At 38.5% G+C, this 21465-nt stretch overlaps 1 protein-coding gene across 1 annotated transcript in view; it reads right to left on the bottom strand.

Moving 5' to 3' along the window:
- Positions 1-21465, bottom strand: part of CSMD1 (CUB and Sushi multiple domains 1) — a 1320281-nt gene that overhangs the window by 797065 nt on the left and 501751 nt on the right.

Raw genomic sequence — 21465 nt, 5'->3', positions numbered from 1 at the left:
TTCTGTACAATGAAAAAGAAATGGAAAGTTTATTAGAGAATGGCAACTTTCCCTGTAGTTATGAAGAACAGACTAGATTTACTTAAAGAAATAGTTTAGGAGAAGGAAAGTGTTTTTAAAGAAGGAGACTACCCATGCCAACAACTAGAATGGACTGCACCATGAGAAAGGGAATGGGAGAAGACAACTATAAGAATCTGGAAAACATATATAATAGGGAAGGAACTGCAAGTATGATGGTGAATTTGGGAAAAGATTGGGAAAAGAAAGAGTTTAGCTGAGACTTGTTACTGAGCATGATGACTGAGATTTCTGGAAATACTTGGGAAGACCAAGGCAATTTACAAAAGAGTAAAATATTGAGTGGGAGGAAGAAACAAGGTGGGAAGTCTATTAAAAACTAAGAAACTTCAGGCAAGAGGCAAAATAATCAAGTTTAGGGAAATGGAAAGATGACTGTGTGTCCGTGGGAATACATTTTCTCCCGAAACATGAAAATGAAGCCAAAAGCCCTGAATCATATCATTCCTCTCTAGGTATCAGCAGCAGGTATCTGTGAAATCTCTTTCAAAACAAACTATTGATGAGAAAGGCTAGTGACAATCCTTTTTTCAAATGATGAAACTTCATTCTTCTTTTTAAATTTTGAGAAAGTAAAGTATTTCAAAATTAAATTTGTACAGTTTAGGGTGCTCAAGGAATGCTGAGCACCCTAAACTTTTTCATTTGATGAGGAATGATTAGCCTATATCCTGAGTGGCCAATAGAGCATTACACCCCATTTTTTTTTTTTTTAATTCTTGTAGTGTTTCTCTGCCTAAATTGAAAGTTGTATGAGATAGTATGTGAAGCAGAAGAGCTACAATCATATTGCAAATAAAGTAAGTGAAGAAATATACATGATGTTCCTAGAAGAATGGATATGACTCAAATATCCTTTATTTATGGACTTCAGATAAAATATTTTTCTAAATGAAAGTAGCTGTGTTCTAAAAACTGGTTTCTAAGCCACTCAGAAACCCTTCTAACACAATGTCTAGCATCACTGATGAGACTATTAATGAACTGCCTCAGTATACCACAATTCCTGCAAACATACTCTGATGAAAACTGAAAAATGCTCTTGACTTCTGTCCAACTGTTATAGAACAGTGATCTATATACATGGTGGTAAAGATTATTTAAATCAGCATAGCATAGAGCACTTTTAGTGAAATAAGCAGTAAACTCCCAAAACTAAAAGCCTGATTCTTTGGGGATGAAGTACAAATGCTCCAGTTCTGATGATCACTCTTTTAGATACCATATAAATTTCTCCAAGAATCAAGTTCAACTGTTTTTTTTTTGTTTTATAACTGATAAAATTTTGCTCAGCTAACAGAAAGGCTTTGGAGAAGAGCATGGAACAATGGATATTATCAGTGCTATGCAACAAACACAACAGAAATGTAGACAAAAAACCCTGAGTCACAACTTTACTGATACAACAAAGGCATTTAATACCACTGGCTGTGAAGGCTTGTGTACAACGTCGAGATTGATTTTTTTAACAAAGCTACTAAAATTCATAGCTTATTTTGTAAAAAGATGATGTGAAGAGACATAAATGAAAGAAGTATTTCTAATGCATTTTTTTATCTCAGTGCAAGTAAGTCCCTAGCCCCCATATCCACTTTACCTTGTTTGGTCCCAGTCTGCTCACTGGTCCCTGTGGTGTTCTTAAAGGAAATTCAGTTTGGGGTTACAGTAATCACTCACTTCCTCTGATGACTGACTGTGTCTCTGTTTCAGTGGCCATAAGAAAAATCTATCTTTCTTCTCAGAGTATGTTCCTCTGAGAAGCAGGCTACGAAGAGCTTTGGTGAAATAGCTTCCTAGTTTGTAAGGAAATGTAACTGACAAAAAAAGTAATAAAATGTGAATTTTATTTTTTTTTTCCTGTTTCCTAGTGTGCCCTCTCACCTCCTTCAGCTTTGTCGAACATCTTTGAACAACTAGAGTACACATAGTATTTGCTATTCTTCAGCACCTATGTAAGATATGCAAGAAAAATGTAGTTCTGGCAGTCTATGCAGAGAATCATTCAAGTATGGAAAAGATACGTTCACAGAACCTATAAAGCAATGTGTCAAATTCATTCCCAACACAATTTGGAAGTCAGTATTTTACACCCTTTAAGGCCAGTACACTGAATTAGTCAATCTTTAAAATTACATACACTGGAATTTATTATAGTAATATAATATAGGTTGGACTCGATGATCCCAGAGATCCCTTCCAACCTAGCTGATTCTGTGATTCTGTAATATGTTCAGAAGTGCTGAGTTGAGGTTATCAGAAAGCTGATTCCCGCTCTGGAATTAATCACAAATTTCTGGAAAACCTATGGATGTCTCCCTTTTTTCTTCTGTGGATTTCAGTAAAGTATGGTATGAAAGCAAGGTCACTCTTGAATAAATTTTGGAAGTGGAAAACAGATTGGAATGTTTTGATTTTAGTTCATAATGAGAAATTTCTGGAAGTATGATTTTCCCTTCAACTGCAATACAGTGTTCTAGGGAGACTGGTTCATTTTTCTCTCAGAAAGCAATAGGAAGATTATGGGAAGAAAACAATTCTCGTTTCACATTCTCCAGCATGAGGGATTTTTGGCAGCAGAAAAAATATTAGAAGTTGGCACTCAGTTTAAGCAGTTTAGCATACATAACATTGCCCCTGCAAAGGTACAGGAAGTGCTGCCAACTTCTATAGCAGTATTATATGAGATAACTGAGATTATTGATATCTTTCATAAAAGACTAAAAGCCAGATTAAAATGTTTGTGTAAAAATGATAACTACATTTAAAAGGTTCTTGAAATGCTTTTTCAAAAAGTCTCAGAAAGCAGACAGTAAGTAAACCAGACAAGATATTTCAGATTCCTCATAATATATATATGAGTAAACATAGCTGTAAATATGATGATTCTGTTAGTGAGAGTGTATATCAGTTTCAAATCTGTCATGCACTGAGTGGGACAGACATGTACCTTTAATAAATGCTAATGAGAGAACCAGTATTTTTTATATAGCTCATGTTGCTTGCTGACCACAGCTTTTAGGTTTAATACTCAACACAAACAAAAATGCTGCTTCTACAACCATACAATTTATCTCAGAGGCAATATTTAACATTTGCAAAGTGTTTAAAACCCATTGATTCTTAAAGAACATCTCTGTAATTAACCAAAGATTGTTTATCTTTGTTTTACGGAACTGAGGCAGAGAGGAAAAATGGTTTGTCCAGGATTTCAGAGTTAATCAATAATAGTTAATAAATTCAAAAATATATACTACGGTTCCTTGCTTACAATTCTAAAATAAATGTACTATTCTACCAGTATAATCATCATCAATACCAAACAAAGCAAAGAAAAAATACTGCTGATATACTAAAATTTAATCTAACAATGTCTTTACATGCTGCTTTCTTCACAGAACACAGTAAACCAATCTTGATTAAATAGTTACTCCTATTCGTATCATCATATGCCAATGCAGCAGCAAAAGTGAAATCTAGGGGGATATGTCTAAGTAAATAAAAAAATAGTTTCACTTCACACCAAAACCACATAGAAATGCAGTCATACATAAAAGCTTTAGCCAGGAAAGGCTAAAACTCAAAACTGCCCTCATTCAACCATGGGTCCTGATCACTGAGCTTCCTTTTTTCTTTTGAACAGATTAAATTAATATTCTTCAATACACAAATACAGAGTTTCAACAGGGGATATGGCAAAGTACTCTTGCATGCAATATCCTATAGCTTGGTGATTAATAAATGCCAAATTATGTATTAATTATTTTCTGTTCATGAACCATTTTCTTGAAGGTCAGGTCCCATACAAGAAAAAACAGAATTTCACACATTACAAAATATGTTCGTTTCCCTAGACAAAGGATTGATGCCGCAGACTTTTGTCACTAATGCCCTTACTCATTTTAGATTCTGGTTAAATTCAAGTGAAACCATTTCCAAGAAACATTTAATCACGTGAGCTTTTGTAAAATGTCTGGAAAAAGCCTCCCAGTAACAAAGCCGTGACTGACATACCAGTAAGGATGAAGGCAGTGAGGGTCATTCTAACTGTCTAAATAAGCTAGTTCCCTTTTTTTTTTTTTTTTTACAGTGTGTCTCCTTTGGGAAGTTGACAGATGGCCCTGCCTCACTTCTCTAGGTAACGAATGCTGTTTTATTGACCTCCTTATGACCAATGATTCAGGCTTGGATGCCTCTAACACAGGAAACAAATGGCAGGTACTCTATTGAAATTCTACACTTCACAATTTCTGAACTTCTGAAAGAGTAATTTCATACAGGGTGCCCTTAGGTTGCTGCTTTAAAAATTGTTGTCTGCAAATTGAATTTACTAATAATTTGCTTCCTTCACAATCCTTTAGGAAATCACTGAAATGAGAAATAGATGATAAAGCAGAAAAAGAATGATCGTGAGGCACGGAAAATATCACTATATCACAGGTTCCTAGAGATATGAAAAAAAAAAAAAAGAGAGACAGAAAAAATAATCTTCTTTTAGTCCTCAGACTTGCCAAAGGAAAATGTTGAAGAGAACTCTCCTACCATAAAGATGCAAGAAAGCTCCTTAGTCCTTTTGCTTGATATGTAACAACTCTGATTATGGACACATAGAGAAAGAGACTCTAGATCCATCAAGCAACAGCTCATTGCACAACAGCAAAGGGATTTATTTTCCTGAAACTGCCTGTAAATAATCTACTAACATTAATAAACATTAAATATAATCACTGAAGAGTAAAATACACTCTAAAAAGAGCTTTTGTCACAAGACAAGCCCAATTCAGAAACAAATAATTTCAATATATATATTAGAATAAAACACTTTCAAGGTAACTTCATCTTTACAGGCAGACTTTCGTGAATGTTATTAACGTAGGTAATGTTTGACTTGATGTGTTGAATTAGACTTCATTTGTCATCAAGGCCATTTGCAATACCATAATCTCAGCAACAAAGAAAGGATTTATCTGGGATCAAGTAGTTTGCTGGTTAAAACTACTTGTTTTTTGTGAGGCTTCATGTATTATTTAAATTACTAGGTCCTGTATTTTATAACTCTTAGAGATATCTATTGTATTTATTTTGAACTACAAAAACAGGCAATGTCAAGTGACCATTTTCAAAAGACTGAAGTAGTTTATTTTTTTCCTGAAATAAATTTTAATTATTTATATATATTTTAAGGGGAGGTAGCAAAATATTAATGATTTTTATTATCCTTTGGCAATTGTTACTGCTAGCAAATGTGTAAGTGTTATTTTGGGAGGGAAGGCAAAGGAGACTAAATAAGCATAAGGAAACCCGTTTTTCTGAGGATGTATGTGCATGATTTTGCTTATATGCATATGTAGGCAGGACATAACAGATTTCATCTTGAAACTGATGTACAAACTTAAAACACATTTGCAATATTTGAGATAGTACCTTCCTTTTTCACTGTTTATACTTTTGTCATGTTTATCGTTAGGGAGTAAGGAAGAATGTTCCCTTTGAGCCCCATGAAGTCTTTTCTGGTTCATCTGAAAATTTGTATTCTTAGCATCCACCTCAGATGAATATCTGAAATCACAGTTTTTGTCTCATTCTTTATCTCTCCAAACGGAAAATTAGCAGCTGAACTTCCAAAAAAAAAGAGGCAAACAAAATCAAACTTAAAATGTCTCTCTAAATTCATCTCAATTCTCAAATTTGAATTTTGTATATTCAAAATTATAGCAGCTTACTGGCATCCATAGGATGTATCTGTAAAACAAAGTTAGATTCCTTCCTTCAAAAACTCAGCAGACACCTGATATTGTGATCGACAAATCTCATGATGAGTAAAAATTCCTGAAGGCAGTCGACATAAACAATTCTGAGGTGGTTTCTGTAACCTAAGGCAGAGCATGCAGAATAAGGACCCAGTAGCACATGTCTGCTCTAAGAATACTCCCACCCAGTCACAGCTACTAGGTATACTCAGATGCTGGAAAGCACTGAAGTTAACTGTGGATCAAAGCCATAGCTACAGAATTGCTTATATTAAATTAGAATTTCTAATGGAAAACCGAGCCAAGCAAAAGTAGAACCAACTGTCTCAAAAAGAATAAAGTTACAGCAACATTATTAAATTAAAAAGACCTAAAGGAGTTGGCTGGATGGTCACACTCAAACAGTTGCGGTCAACAGCTCAATGTCCAAGTGGAGACCAGTGACAAGGGTCGTTCCTCAGTGGTCGGTATAGGGACCGGTCCTGATTAACATCTTTGTTGGCGACATGGACAGTGGGATTGAGTGGGCCCTTAGCAAGTTTGCTGATGACACCAAGCTGTGTTGTGCGGTCGACACGCTGGAGGGAAGGGATGCCATCCAGAGGGACCTTGACAGGCTTGAGAGCTGGGCCCATGTGAACTGCATGAAGTTCAACAAGGCGAAGTGCAAGGGCCTGCACGTGGGTCAGGGAAATCCCAAGCACAAATACAGGCTGGGCGGAGAATGGATTGAGAGAAGCCCTAAGGAGAAGGACTTGGGGGTCATGGTTGACGAGAAGCTCAACATGAGCCGGCAATGTGCACTTGCAGCCCAGAAGGCCAATCGTATCCTGGGCTGCATGAAAAGAAGTGTGACCAGCAGGTCGAGGGAGGTGATTCTGCCCCTTTACTCTGCTCTTGTGAGACCCCACCTGGAGAACTGCTTCCAGCTCCGAGGGCTCCAACATAAGAAGGACATGGAGCTGTTGGAGCAAGTCCAGAGGAGGGCCTCGAAGATGATCAGAGGGCTGGAGCACCTCTCCTATGAAGACAGGCTGAGAGAGTTGGGGCTGATCAGCCTGGAGAAGAGAAGGCTCCAGGGAGACCTTCTAGCAGCCTTCCAGTACCTGAAGGGGGCCTACAGGAAAGCAGGAGAGGGACTTTTTACAAGGGCAAGTAGTGACAGGATGAGGGGGAACGGTTTTAAACTGAAAGAGGGTAGATTTCAATTAGATATGAGGAAGAAATTCTTTACTGTGAGGGTAGTGAGACACTGGAACATGTTGCCCAGAGAAGTTGTGGATGCCCCCTCCCTGAAAGTGTTTAAGGCCAGGTTGGATGGGGCTTTGAGCAACCTGGTCTAGTGGAAGGTGTCCCTGCCCATGGCAGGGGGGTTGGAACTAGATGATCTTTAAGGTCCCTTCCAACCAAAACCATTCTATGATTCTATGATAAGTAGGCCTAAATACCAGCACAAGATCATTCACATTGTTGTTAGCACAGTCCCAGGCACAGTTTTGACCCAAGTCAAATAGCAGTCTCCAAACTGTGTCTCCACATGTCTCAGGGGTTAATACAGGCCAAGGAATATTCCCGGCACGTACTTTCAATGTGGTCACCCTGCTTTGGAGATGGAAGAGAGCTTAGCTTTATGGAAGAAGCCATACGGTACCAACTGGTCTCAAAGCCAGAGAATAGCTTCAGAAACTGTTTTCTGGCACATTTTAATGTACTAATATAACAGCAATTAGAGGTAACAAGAACTTTGAGGAATTATGAGACAGAAAAGGAAAAGTGCTGGGATTCATTTTTTCCTCTTTGCAAGTCATCCTTAATTACACAACAAAGGCTATTTAATTAAAGCTTTGATGATCTACACTGTCAATCTTTAACACAGCTTTTAGCCTTGATGTTTGCTACTTCAGATTTTAAAAAGTTGACTGGCCACCTTCCTTTCCTTTCAAAGTAAAATGGATGAAAGAATCTGTAGTGAAATCATGCAAAAGAGATGGATCTCTTTTGTAATCACCAGCAACTCCATCCTGGATTTTTACATCAAAACAGTCATTTCTAAGCTTCACTCAGAAATCAGCTGGAGCACAGAGAAGAGGAATAAGGTGATTTCTATAAAACTTCTGCTTAATTAACAAATTCACAATAGTTTTCAACACTTAAGAATTTTTCTTAAAGTATAGCATCTTCAGTAGACCAGAATATGCTAAGCAAGGCTTACAAGGCTGGAGAAAAGGGATGTGATTTTGTAGCTGCAAGTATGTTTTGCAAATGCCCTGAGTAGATCCTCCTTGATGTCTATATTCTCCATATGTTCACTAGGACAGGACCTGTACACTGCACTGTGGGAGCTCTGCCTGCAAGACCTGACCTGTCAGCAAACCAGGAAATGACAGCAGCAAACACACTGCCCCTTTGGCAGGTAATGCTGATGCTTTTGATGATTGGGGACATGCCACAGTACTTCTCGGTCAAGTGAGCAGATCCATCCAGGCAACCACAAAAAAACAACTAGACAGCTGTGTAACTCTGCTCTTCTCTGGACCCCTGGACTATGTCTGGCAGCACAGCCTTCAGGAGAAACAGCCAGTTTATAGGTACAACTTGCTTAAAATCTAACCTCTTCTTCCACTTACCTGATTTAAGAAGATTTTATTGCAACCAAGCTGTTTTAGAATTTCAATACACTGTGCTATTTTCCTCATATCCTAATATATCATACAGCTTAGTGTGATAATTATGTGTTCCCAAAGTATGACCAGTTTAAAAGTGGAATTAAGAGTGCTGTTAGTTCAGCAAAACAGCACATGGGAAAAAAAGCATTAAAAGTGTTTCCGCTACTTCTTAATTCATGATCAATATACATTTTATGCTTTCATTTACCAAAGCACTGTAAAAGTGAATTACCATTGATATTCATCATAAATCGGCTTTCCCCAGTAAAGATATACTATATCCTGCATGATAAAGAAAAAGCATTCATGACAAGACAAAAGTTGTCTAGGAACCAAAGCAAATTGTTTGTTTAATAGAAAACTGTAATATCACACACATAAAACATTCTCAGCTATATAATTAACTATCTAATTGAAAGTCTCAGTCAAGAAACAAATTCATTTTTCTATGTCTGTGCAAAAGAGAAACGAGTCTACATGAATCATTAAAACACAGTATGATATAGTACTGCTTGATTCTAGTTGATATTCACCATAAATCAATAGTAGTAATCTTATTCATATACATTTAGTGTAGTTGAATCCAATGAATACAATATTTCAGTGTAGGATACACAGGATATTTTATGCAAGTATTCTAAATGAAACAGATCTGTTTCCTTTGCCTTCTGTTGAATCCCAGGAAAGATAGATAACTACAATCAATAAAGTAAGATTAGTTCTATTCAATACCGAGAAATTTTCAATACCACTGTCCAGAAGATTAATATCTGGAGATTATTCCAGCAGTATGACAAAACCAAAGTACCAGATGCCAAACTGTAAGTAAGGACAGCAGCGTGCTTTCTGCATTACTGCTTCTGTTATTATTGATTCTTGCGAATGACAAACTTCCACAGATTCATTTATTTTCATTACATATGTGAACTTACAAAGCATTTATTGACACGCTTATCTCTGCGAAATGCTGAGTGCCTTTTTTAATCATTCACAGTTTTGCACTCTGTACCATTCAAAAAGTCTGTTCATTTCCTACTCATTTTCAAAAGCAATTCCCCATATTTTGTGTATGCAATATATAAGCTATATTTATCTACCAACTGTACAGAGCAGACAGCAAGCATATTTGCATATTTTTCTGTCACTAAGCTAGCAGACAAGTTTTTCTTAATAAAAAAAATGCTTTGTCAATTCCTATGCTCCACCTTAAGGGAAGGTTGTTCATTAAAAGAACATAAAACGAGAAAAATGTATCCTTAGTCTTCAGGACATTACTTCCTTTTTTCAACTGAATTGAAATAAATTACAAAAGTGTACGTAAAAAAGAAAAAGACAAAAATGGGAATTACTCACTTCCTCAATAAAATTGTTATCTGGTTCACAAGCTACTAAGTCATTTTCACCTGAAATAATACTTCAGTTCACATAAGTGCCTTCAATTTCTGGCACTTAAATAAACCTATGTACCAGAGATACAGAAAGTAGAAGATTTTGCTTGCTTTCATCTACAATTTTACTTTCTCCAGAAAAAAAAATAGTATGAAAAGATGTACTCATTTTCTTTATAATAGTGTCTAAATAATTATATAGATACTGTCTGTCTTCTGAAAGTTGATTGAAACTGTACTGTATTAACACTTACTAGAACAATCTTCAGTCATTAAGTATTTGATTAGAATTGAGCAAAGACTGTATAAGCAATTTTAGGAACACTCTCTTAGGCACCAAAAGGATATTGAACTAATTTATAAAAAGCCATTTTGCACAACCCCCCTCCACAGGATGTGTTTCATATGGTGTCCTATTCAATCTGTATAAAAGTTAAGAAAATTTGATTCAAAATAAATAAATATAATAATTTGTTGACATGGTGGTGTCAGGGCAATGGTTGGACTCAATGATCCCAGAGGTCTCTTCCAACCTGATTGATTCTGTGATTCTGTGATTTCTTTTCTGAAAATTTCTGTATTTACATTACTTACTATTTTGTGGTTTACTGTGTGAGGCATTTAAGCAACAAAGTGTTATATATCCTACTAATGAGTAATGGTGTACTTGCATACATAATACATGAAGAAACCCCTTCTGCAGACTTTATCCGCATGAACATATCTTAGTCATCTAAATAAGTCCCACTGAAGGGAGTTCAGATAAATAATGTTTAATATGTTAAACATTTAATAATGTTTAATATGTACACCAATGCACGCAGCATGGGGAATAAACAGGAGGAGTTGGAAATCCGTGTTTGGTCAGGGGGCTATGATCTAGTGGCAATTACAGAGACTTGGTGGGACACCTCGCATGACTGGAATGTGGTCATGGATGGCTATGTCTTGTTCAGGAAAGACAGGCCACTAAGGAGAGGTGGTGGAGTTGCTCTTTATGTGAGTGAGCAGCTAGAATGTATTGAGTTCTGTCCAGGGGTGGATCAGGAGCGAGTTGAGAGTTTGTGGGTGCGAATTAAGGGGCAGGCTGGCAGGGGTGATACTGTTGTGGGTGTCTATTACAGGCCACTGGATCAGGATGAGGAGGGTGATAAGGCCTTCTACGGGCAGCTGAGAGCAGTCCCTCAATTACAGGGCCTGGTTGTTGTGGGGGATTTCAACTACCCTGATATTTGCTGGAAGGCCTACTCAGCCAGCCATCCTCAGTCCAGGAGGTTCCTCCAGTGCATTGATGATAACTTTCTGATGCAAATGGTGGATGAGCAAACTAGGAGAGGAGCGTTGCTGGATCTTGTTCTCGCTAACAAGGAGGGTCTGGTTGAAGTGGTGAAGGTTGAGGGCAGCCTTGGTTGTAGCGACCATGAGATGGTAGAGTTCAGGATCTCATGTGGCAGGAACAGAATAGCTAGCACAATCGCAACCCTGGACTTCAGGAGGGCCAACTTTGGCCTTTTCAAGCAATTGCTAGGGGAAATCACATGGGACAGGGTACTAGAAGGTAAGGGGGCCCAAGATAGTTGGTTAGCATTCAAGGACTGCTTCTTCCGAGCTCAAGATCAGAGCATCCCAGCAGGTAGGAAGTCAAGAAAGGGTACCAGGAAACCTGCATGGTTAAACAGGGAACTGCTGGGCAAACTCAGGTGGAAGAAGAGAGTGTACAGATCATGGAAGGAGGGGCTGGCCACTTGGGAGGAATATAAGTCTGTTGTCAGAGGATGTAGGGAGGCAACTAGGAAAGCTAAGGCCTCCTTGGAATGAAACCTTGCAAGAGAGGTCAAGGACAACAGAAAGGGCTTCTTCAAATACATTGCAGGTAAAACCAACACTAGAGGCAATGTTGACCCACTGATGAATGAGGTGGGGGCCCTGGAGACAGAGGATAAAAAGAAGGCGGAGTTACTGAATGCCTTCTTTGCCTCTGCCTATACTGCTGGAGGCTGTCCTGAGGAGCCCCGGACCCCTGAGGCCCCAGAAGAAGTCAGGATAGAGGAGGAATCTGTCTTGGTTGATGAGGGCTGGGTCAGGGACCAATTAAGCAACTTGGACGTCCATAAATCCATGGGCCCTGATGGGATGCACCCGCGGGTGCTGAGGGAGCTGGCGGAAGTCATTGCTAGGCCACTCTCCATCATCTTTGCTAAGTCGTGGGCAACGGGAGAGGTGCCTGAGGACTGGAGGAAAGCGAATGTCACTCCAGTCTTCAAAAAGGGCAAGAAGGAGGACCCGGGTAACTATAGACCGGTCAGCCTCACCTCCATCCCCGGAAAGGTGATGGAACAACTTGTCCTTGGTGCTGTCTCTAGGCACATCAAGGATAGGGGGATCATTAGGGGCACTCAGCATGGCTTCACCAAGGGGAAGTCATGCTTAACCAACTTGATAGCCTTTTATGAGGACATAACCCGGTGGATAGATGACGGTAAAGCTGTGGATGTGGTCTATCTTGATTTCAGTAAAGCGTTTGACACAGTCTCCTCGCAACTAAACTGAGGAAGTGTGGTCTGGATGATTGGGTAGTGAGGTGGATTGTGAACTGGCTGAAGGAAAGAAGTCAGAGAGTGGTGGTCAATGGGACAGAGTCCAGTTGGAGGTCTGTGTCTAGCGGAGTCCCGCAAGGGTCGGTACTGGGACCAATACTATTCAATATATTCATTAATGACCTGGATGAGGGAATAGAGTGCACTGTCAGCAAGTTCGCCGATGACACAAAACTGGGAGGAATGGCTGACGCACCGGAAGGCTGCACAGCCATTCAGAGGGACCTAGACAGGCTGGAGAGTTGGGCGGGGAGAAATTTAATGAAATATAACAAGGGCAAATGTAGAGTCCTGCATCTGGGCAAGAACAACCCCATGTACCAGTACAAGTTGGGGACAGACCTGTTGGAGAGCAGCGTAGGGGAAAGGGACCTGGGGGTCCTAGCGGACAGCAGGATGACCATGAGCCAGCAGTGTGCCCTTGTGGCCAAGAAGGCCAATGGCATCCTGGGGTGTATTAGAAGGGGTGTGGTTAGCAGGTCAAGAGACGTTCTCCTCCCCCTCTACTCTGCCCTGGTGAGGCCGCATCTGGAATATTGTGTCCAGTTCTGGGCCCCTCAGTTCAAGAAGGACAGGGAACTGCTAGAGAGAGTTCAGCGCAGAGCCACGAAGATGATTAAAGGAGTGGAACATCTCCCTTATGAGGAGAGGCTGAGGGAGCTGGGTCTCTTTAGCTTAGAGAAGAGGAGACTAAGGGGTGACCTCATTAATGTTTGTAAATTTGTAAAGGGCAAGCGTCATAAGGATGGAGCCAGGCTCTTCTCAGTGACATCCCTTGACAGGACAAGGGGCAATGGGTGCAAGCTGGAACACAGGAGGTTCCACATAAATATGAGGAAAAACTTCTTTACGGTGAGGGTGACCGAACACTGGAACAGGCTGCCCAGAGAGGTTGTGGAGTCTCCTTCTCTGGAGACATTCAAAACCCACCTGGACGCGTTCCTGTGTGATATGGTCTAGGCAATCCTGCCCCGGCAGGGGGATTGGACTAGATGATCTTTCGAGGTCCCTTCCAATCCCTAACATTCTGTAATTCTGTGATTCTGTAATATTATAATAGCAAGACAAGGTTTAGAGGGAACATGGCAATTTTATTCAAGTATTAAATAAGCATCCTTTCACCTTAGAACTACAGAAACTTACCAAACCTATTTAATACTTACCTAGGGATCTACAAACAGTCTGTTAGCACAGATAATAAACAGAGTATTGCTGATGTATTAACTGGCCTTTTATGAAACCTTTTAAGTCTTCTATCTCACTGTTTGGCATACCTAGACATCTAGGCCTTTGGCATAAATAGAAAATACAAATACCAAAAACCTTTATAATAATTCATATAATAATTTGAATATATTGCTGCTAGCATACATCTTATTTAAAATGCCATAATATTTGAGTAGTTTTAGACAATGGAAAGTAATCTGAAATCTTTCAAAGTACGAAGCTTAAAAAAGTTGTTTCTTACCGTGCTCCAACAGCTTAAATCTGCAGACAGGCAGACAGAAGCATTTGGTTCTTCAAATACTATTCCTTTTTTCCTTCTAATGATTGCAGTGCTATCAACTTATATTTTTAAAGTGTTTTAAAAATATTAGTTACCAATATTATTAATCTATAATGGCACGACTGCTGCCAGAGGGGCCATGTTGCTGACTTCTATTGAAGTCTCAGTGCTCTAAAAAAGGTAAGAACTAAACAAGTATAAAAAGACTCCAGTTTTGTGAAGCATGGATTTTAATGCATGTAGTCTTATTACTTCTGCTTCAGTTTAAATAAAGCTTTAAATTATCCCTTTGAAGCAAGCAAAACATAAGCACAGATTTAAGTGTTTTGCTGATTCAGCAGCTGTTCAACTGTGCAGAGTTTCCTCCTGTTACAATCCAGATAATGGTATCTTCTTGCAAAGATAAAATAATTATGGTATTTACTGAATAAACAGTATGTAGAATACTAGTCATCCTGTGTTATTACACATCTCTAGTAATAATAACTACTGTACTGTGAAACTATCCTCCCCTTTCTCTTTTTCTTACAAGACTAACACCGTAATTTTTTCAGTCACTGCACCGCAGAAGTGGTTTCACATTGAAGGTTCAGTAATACTCTTTTCTCCCAGCATAAAGCAGGATATGACAGCATATATGCTTGACTTTAAAGAGGGCAAGGGGAATCGGACAAGCCAAGGGGAGCAGTTTTATATGTACATTTCCATCCAGATGCAGACTGTTGATGAGAAGTTGTGAGGGGAAAGTATAAGCTTACTCAAATTGTGCTTCAATCTCTAGCTCCATCCACCCCCTGCTTCAAAAGGACCTAAAGTTTTCTGAAGACCAGATAAACAAAATTAAGCTTCTACTTGGAAATTCCTGTCATTTCATGTCTTATATTTGCCTACGTTAACAATCCATTAAATAATTACTTAAAGATAAAAATGGGACAAGGAAACAATGCATGTGTCTGCTCCGGTCAATATAATAACTATTGAATATATTAAACAGTAGAATGGTATTTGAATGAGTTGACAGAACCTTGTTAAACTTTTCCTGGAGAAAGAACATTTACTTACAAGACATGTGTTTCAGGAAAGCACCTGTTGCAGATACTTCATAAATACAAATGTAGTCACTAAAAAGCAAAACTATATGAGCTTTTCTGGGCTATAGAAATCTACTTCATTTATGGAGGTCTGTAACAATGGCTAGGTGGCATTTTTAGGTGACCGCATATATTCTGTTGAAAAGTTTCAGAGACAGAAATCACATTTAAAATCTATGGCTCAATCCACTCATACACAAGCTGCCGTATCAATATGAACAGACAGATGCAGGGGCTTTTTCACAAAGACAGCTTCTGTAGTTTACAGTTTTCTTAAAAGTAGAACAGTTTGACTATCAAATGTGATTGAAGATACTTATCATATTTCTAATGTAAGAGCTTACTACTATGTTTAACATTTAATTAAATACTTTGCATATTCAAAAGCACCATTGAGAAATACTGCACATTTACATTCTCAACTGTTTACCATTTCACTTAACAGTACTTAAATTCAAATCTAGATTACACTCCATTAAGTTTACAGTAGCAGAAAAGAGCAAATATATGCTTAAATAACAAATTTTATTATAAATTCTGCTTATTTGAAAATGAAAAGAAAACAGAATAACAGATTATTGAGTTAGGTGAACATCAAGATATTTTTCAGGTTTTTTTTTTCTGAAGTTAGCCAATATTTCATCTGCTGTTTTTTAAACTTGCTGGAGATTTAAGTCCTAATAGTCAAATGTGGGGCCCAATATCACAAATCTTTAATAGTCAACCTTCAAACTGTCAAAAAAATATCTCCAAAATAGATCATGAATTCAGAATTGTTATTTATTTCACTTAATGTGGTTTTTGTTACCTTAATTTTGAGCAATAAGCATTTTTTTCTGCATATATATATATATGCGAGGAATGGCATTTTTCTGTTTTAAAAAACAAGAACTAGTAAGATTCTAACATATCTATTTGATTCATAGAGTGAAGGCTTAAAGAAAAATACTAGGTATCATTCAACTCACAACCCAGCCATAAGATCTGAAGCACTATATCTATAATAGGATTCAAAATATATTCTAATCACAGAGGAAATAATCACCCACTGGGTTTCAGCTCTTACTATCAGAAAGAATGCTTTTACATGAGTAGGTTGTACTGGGACAATTATATCATGCAGCATACTTGGCTCAGTTTTGTATAGATTTTCACATTAAAATAAGCACTAGTTGCAGTGTCTTAAAATATGCAGTCATTTAGTACTTCTTCATGGTACGTGCCACAGATTACCAAGCATTGCATAGGCCTTTCGATTTGCTGGAGGAGCTGGCTTACAGCAAATGACCATAAAAGTAAGAAAGAGAAGTCAGTAATACTTTTATCTCAATAGGAAACACAAAAAGTAATGAAATATATATTGTCATGGATGCAAACCAGGAGAATCTCTCTGAACTTGATTTCCAAAAGAAAAGATGTCCTATGCTGCTTTCTAAATTGATGACTAGGAAAAGACAAAATCTATTTAAAATTCATGTCCTGCCCAGTCAATCAAGTCATAAGCAATATCTTCTTTTTTTAGGCAGAAAAGGAATTTTAAGGGCATCACTGAAGTATGAATTTCATTTTTCCTTTTCTTAGATATCCCAACAGGCTCCAGAATTGAACTATGCAGTACAAAACATATGCATATATATAAACATTCATCTGTATTATGTGTTACAAATCTGAAACTCTGAGAGACCGAATAAATACATTCTTTTTCAGCATATAATTTTCCCTTCTAGCTTGGCTTGTATCACACACTGAAAGTTCACTCACTTGTATTACAGCTCATATTTATTAGGCAGTATTATGAATATTTTTTAAAAAAGTATCAGTATATCAATGAGTCTGCAGTATTTTGAAACAAAAATTTTGAAAGGAACACACTTATTTCTCTCTAAGAATAAAAAAGGAAGATATGCCTGTTGAATTAAACAGTTTTAACAAAATAAAGTTGGGTGGTGTTTGGCAGATTGAGTTACAAACCGAATAAATAAAGAAGCCTGAACAATAGCTATTGTGTTCCCTTTTCTTAGGTTTCCTTAATATGTGTAACTTCCATCAGTTAACAAGTCTCTATGCAGAACAGGTCACTCTGCAGTACACTTGGAACTGGATGCATTTCACCAGTCTTTCAAAGAAGTAAAGTTTATGATTCTGGCTGTGAACTACATCACATGGCCCTTGAAGCTTCATTACGGTGTGTGGTTTTTCATTTCTCCCTCTGTTCGTGAAGGCAAAAATGCATGCCACTTCTCAAGTTCATTCTAAAAGCACCATCATTTGAAGCACAATACTTCAGCAGGTAAGATGATAACCTGTCCCTTTTATACAACTTGCACTTCTTGTATTACTTCCTGTTCATCTTATCTTGAGCGCTTGTATACGTATAAATGCATATATGTGTTCATACAAATACGTAAATGTCTACTGTAAACACAGTTAATGGCAAATAGAAAGATACTTGATTCCAAGTATGATGTTCAGCCAGATTTGTTTAGTGTTTACTTAGAATCTGATTACAAGGAGAATGTAATCACTCATCAATGTCATTGGAAATAGAAGAAAGATATAGGGTATAGTGAAGAGTTTACTAAAGAAAAATTAAGAAAAACTTTGATAAATTAATTTAAGATCATATTTTTTAGAAGATATAATGATGAAACTAGAATTTTAACTAGAAGATTAATTCTGATTATAGTTAAAAGACTAACTTCACAAAAATTAGAATAAAATCTGGTTTGAACGGAGGACAATCAGCCCACCATAGATTTGGCTTTCCACTTGTTTGTTGCTACCAAGGTACAGCTTAAATATCACACTTTAATCCAATAATGATTTAAATAGAATATGACATTTAAAAAGCAAGCCAACAGATATTTAAAGGACACCTTCTAGAAATGTATAAATCACAATTAAAGTGGGATAAATAGTTAAATATGCTGCCTTAATATTGATTTATTGAAAGCTTCACCAGCTAAAGTAGTGTTGCAGTATCAATGCATTGGTTTATTTTGCACTCCTTACAAAAAAGACAGTGGGAATAGGATGGGCTTATGAAAAAATCAGCAACCTGCAATTTTTATTAAATCATGTTTGAAGGGTTATTTTACTGTAACTACTTTACATCAGCTAAGTCTTTCCTTACATATGGAATGTCTGTCTATGCAACAGTGGGCCAAGGGGAGGGGAGTGCCACTGTGACACAGTCCCTCCAGTGCTCCTGAGAAGAGGACTCTTCGCAGACCTGAGAAAAGAGTTTCATCACCATTATAGGCTTTTGCAGAGATTCACTCCAGATTAACTCTATCCTAGTGTGGTGGACCAACTACTTCTGAACAGTTGAACAGCAGTTTAATCTGGTTAGCATCTGAAAATAGTTTGCGTGCTTTAGGGCTGTTCCGAAAGGCAAAGGAAAGCTCTGTACGTGTGGGCAATGGAGAGAATCACCTCAGAAGTGTACTCCTGATCCAAACTAAAATGTTCACATGCATATTAAGTACCTTTCTCAAAACAAAGTGGCATTTAATCTTAATACAGCACAGAAGGAAAAAAGTAACCAAACTAATATATGTTTAAAATACCTGATTTGTTTTTCTACCACGGGCCTCCCAAGCCCAACAAAACTGGCTAGTGGACCTCACTGAAAAGAGGTATGAGATTTTCAATACATTTCAGATTGATATGCTTTACCTTTACAGACTATTTAATAGAGGCTAACAGCGGTCTTTCTACTGTCTGCATTCTACAAAACTATTCACAAGTCCTTTTGAAACTACCTGCTTTGTGATCAACTGAAATTAGACACATCACGAAATTAATTTAATAAGTCTGCAATACCTTTCGAAGTGTACAAGCATCCTTACAAGTGTGTTTTAGATCCTTCAGTTATGGGGAGAATATCCAAATGTCATCCACTTACTTGTTTTTTTTTATTTAAGTATTTCAGATCTTTTAAATTCAAATAATGGATGCATAAGACCAGTTCAAAAATGTTCTAACTCATCATACTATTTTCAACGACTCTGCATATATTTTCACCTTCTGTGGGAAAGAAAAAGAATGTCAACCTTATTCTAGGAATGATAAATTTATGAGTAGAACATTGTCTGGTCTTCATCCATATGATACCATTTTTCACACACTCGCCCTTTATATGGCTGAATAGAAACAGATTTACTTAATTAAAAGAAGAATGAAAATCCTCATGAACTCAAAAGACTGGTATTCATTGTTGTTCACCTTTGAAAAGATACATGACAATTTTGTACTTAAAAATAAAAGTGAAAGGGCAAAATTTGCCCATTAAAGTTTCATGCAGTAATTCTCCTACACTAGGAAGTGTTCAGGGATGAGATGTCACACTGATTCCATCAAGGATATACACTGTGGCACAGTGAACTACCTGGGCACAGAGATGTTAAGTAGGACCCATATGGTATACAGGCCAGGTACTGATTCTCTCACAGAAATTAATTTCATCTCATTGAAAGGGTGGATGAAGTCTGCAGTTTGGCTGTTTGAAAGCAAAACAACTAGACGTTTCCACACTATCTCATGCAGGCTTACTAGAGAGTACCATGACAACTTGGACTGTCCTGGTTCCCTCTGCCAAATGTTATATCCTGGATCATAGACATATAGTCTTTAGGCTTTTTGGAGGGGACAGGTCATGTCTATGTGGCACTTCAGCTTGAATGCTCCATAGCATAACATCTATCCCATACTGCTTAATGTCCCAAAAAACACAAGCCCCTATAAAATCATCCTTTAGCTTATCTGCACATCACACTCCACAGTCATACAGGCAAGTAATTAGTCCTGCTTTCTTTCCATGGACTCTATCCCTAGATTTGTTTAATGAAAAGGACTAGAAAACCCTTTCTGTCACCCAAGCTGGCCCAGCTGGCAGGATAAAACAGAAACTCCTCCATAGTCCTCCAGAGATCCCAGGTCAGGTCCCCAGGAGTGCCATTTCTTGAGATCTGGCCTGGCTGTTCCTAGCAAAGTTCTCCTACTTTGCCAGAGCTCTGCTAAGCAGAGAGGTACCTATGGAAGTGAAAACACCAAACATACACACTCTCACTAGTACCTAGAGATGCGTAATACACTCCAGAGCTGTGAAGATCTGACCTCAGGAGACACCTGCAGTCTAAGGTCAAATTTACATGTCTGGATGAGTTGGACATACTCATTCTTTATCTCAATGTAACTCCTTGGGAAAAAGCTCTTACCACAATGCCATACAGCTATTCTGTACACCAAGGACGTAAGGCCCTATGGCCTTTGTGAGTGTCTTCTCAGCAGACCACAACCTGGGCTGCAGGTGAAAGGGTCTGAACTACAATGAGCAACAGCAGTCACAGGGTGAGGGCTGGTGGGGCTGACTTTTGCAAGAGACACGTTACTGCTGCCGCTTCCCTGGCATGTCTTAACACTTTGAATAATCACTGCTTTTCCTACTGTGAAGATTGTCTGCTGGAAATACAACATGGCAGAGAGGAAGCAATCTAGGAGATTCCTCGAATGTGTGGAGGACAACTTCCTCATGCAAGTGGTAAATGAGCCCACTAGAGGAGGGGCCCTGCTTGACCTGTTGTTTGTGAACAGAGAAGGACTAGTGGGAGATGTGAGGGTCAGTGGCCATCTTGGGAATAGCAACCATGAAATGTTAGAGTTTTCAATAGTGGGGGAAGTAAGGAGGGGCAAGAGTAGAACTTCTGCCTTAGATTTCTGGCAGGCAGACTTCAGCCTGTTTAAAAGGTTGGTGGACAGAGTCCCTTGGGAGTCGATCCTGAAGGGCAAAGGAGACCAGGAAGGCTGGACATGCTTTAAAAAGGAATTGATAAATATTCAGGAACAGGCTGTCCCAGTGTGTAGGAAGACAAGCCGTCGGGGAAAAAGACCGTCCTGGTTAAACAGAGAACTTAGGCTAGAACTTAGGGAAAAAAAGAGAGCCTATTTGCTCTGGAAGAAGGGTCAGGTAATTTGGGAGGTCTATAGGGATGTTGCCAGGTCACGTAGGGAGAAGATTAGAAGGGCCAAAGCTCAATTAGAGCTTGATTTGGCTGCTACAGTTAAAGATAACAAAAAAAGTTTCTACAAATACATTAACAGCAAAAGGAGGGTCAAGGAGAGCCTCCACCACTTGCTGAATGAGGAGGGTAGTGTAGTGTCAGGGGATGAGGAAAAGGCAGCGGTGCTCAATGCCTTCTTTGCCTCAGTCTTTAATGTCAGGACCGGTTGTCCTCAGGAGACTCGGCCCCCAGAGCCTGAAGTTAGGGATGGGGGGCTGTGTGAACCTCCCGTAATCCAGGAGGAGATGGTTAGTGACCTGTTGTGCCAATTGGACACCCACAAGGCTATGGGCCCGGATGGGATTCACCCCAGAGTAATGAAGGAA

Source organism: Nyctibius grandis, chromosome 1 (assembly GCF_013368605.1).
Source record: "Nyctibius grandis isolate bNycGra1 chromosome 1, bNycGra1.pri, whole genome shotgun sequence".
Taxonomy (NCBI): domain Eukaryota; kingdom Metazoa; phylum Chordata; class Aves; order Nyctibiiformes; family Nyctibiidae; genus Nyctibius; species Nyctibius grandis.
The sequence above is the reverse complement of the archived record's forward strand: the minus strand, read 5'-3'. Positions and strand labels throughout refer to the sequence as shown.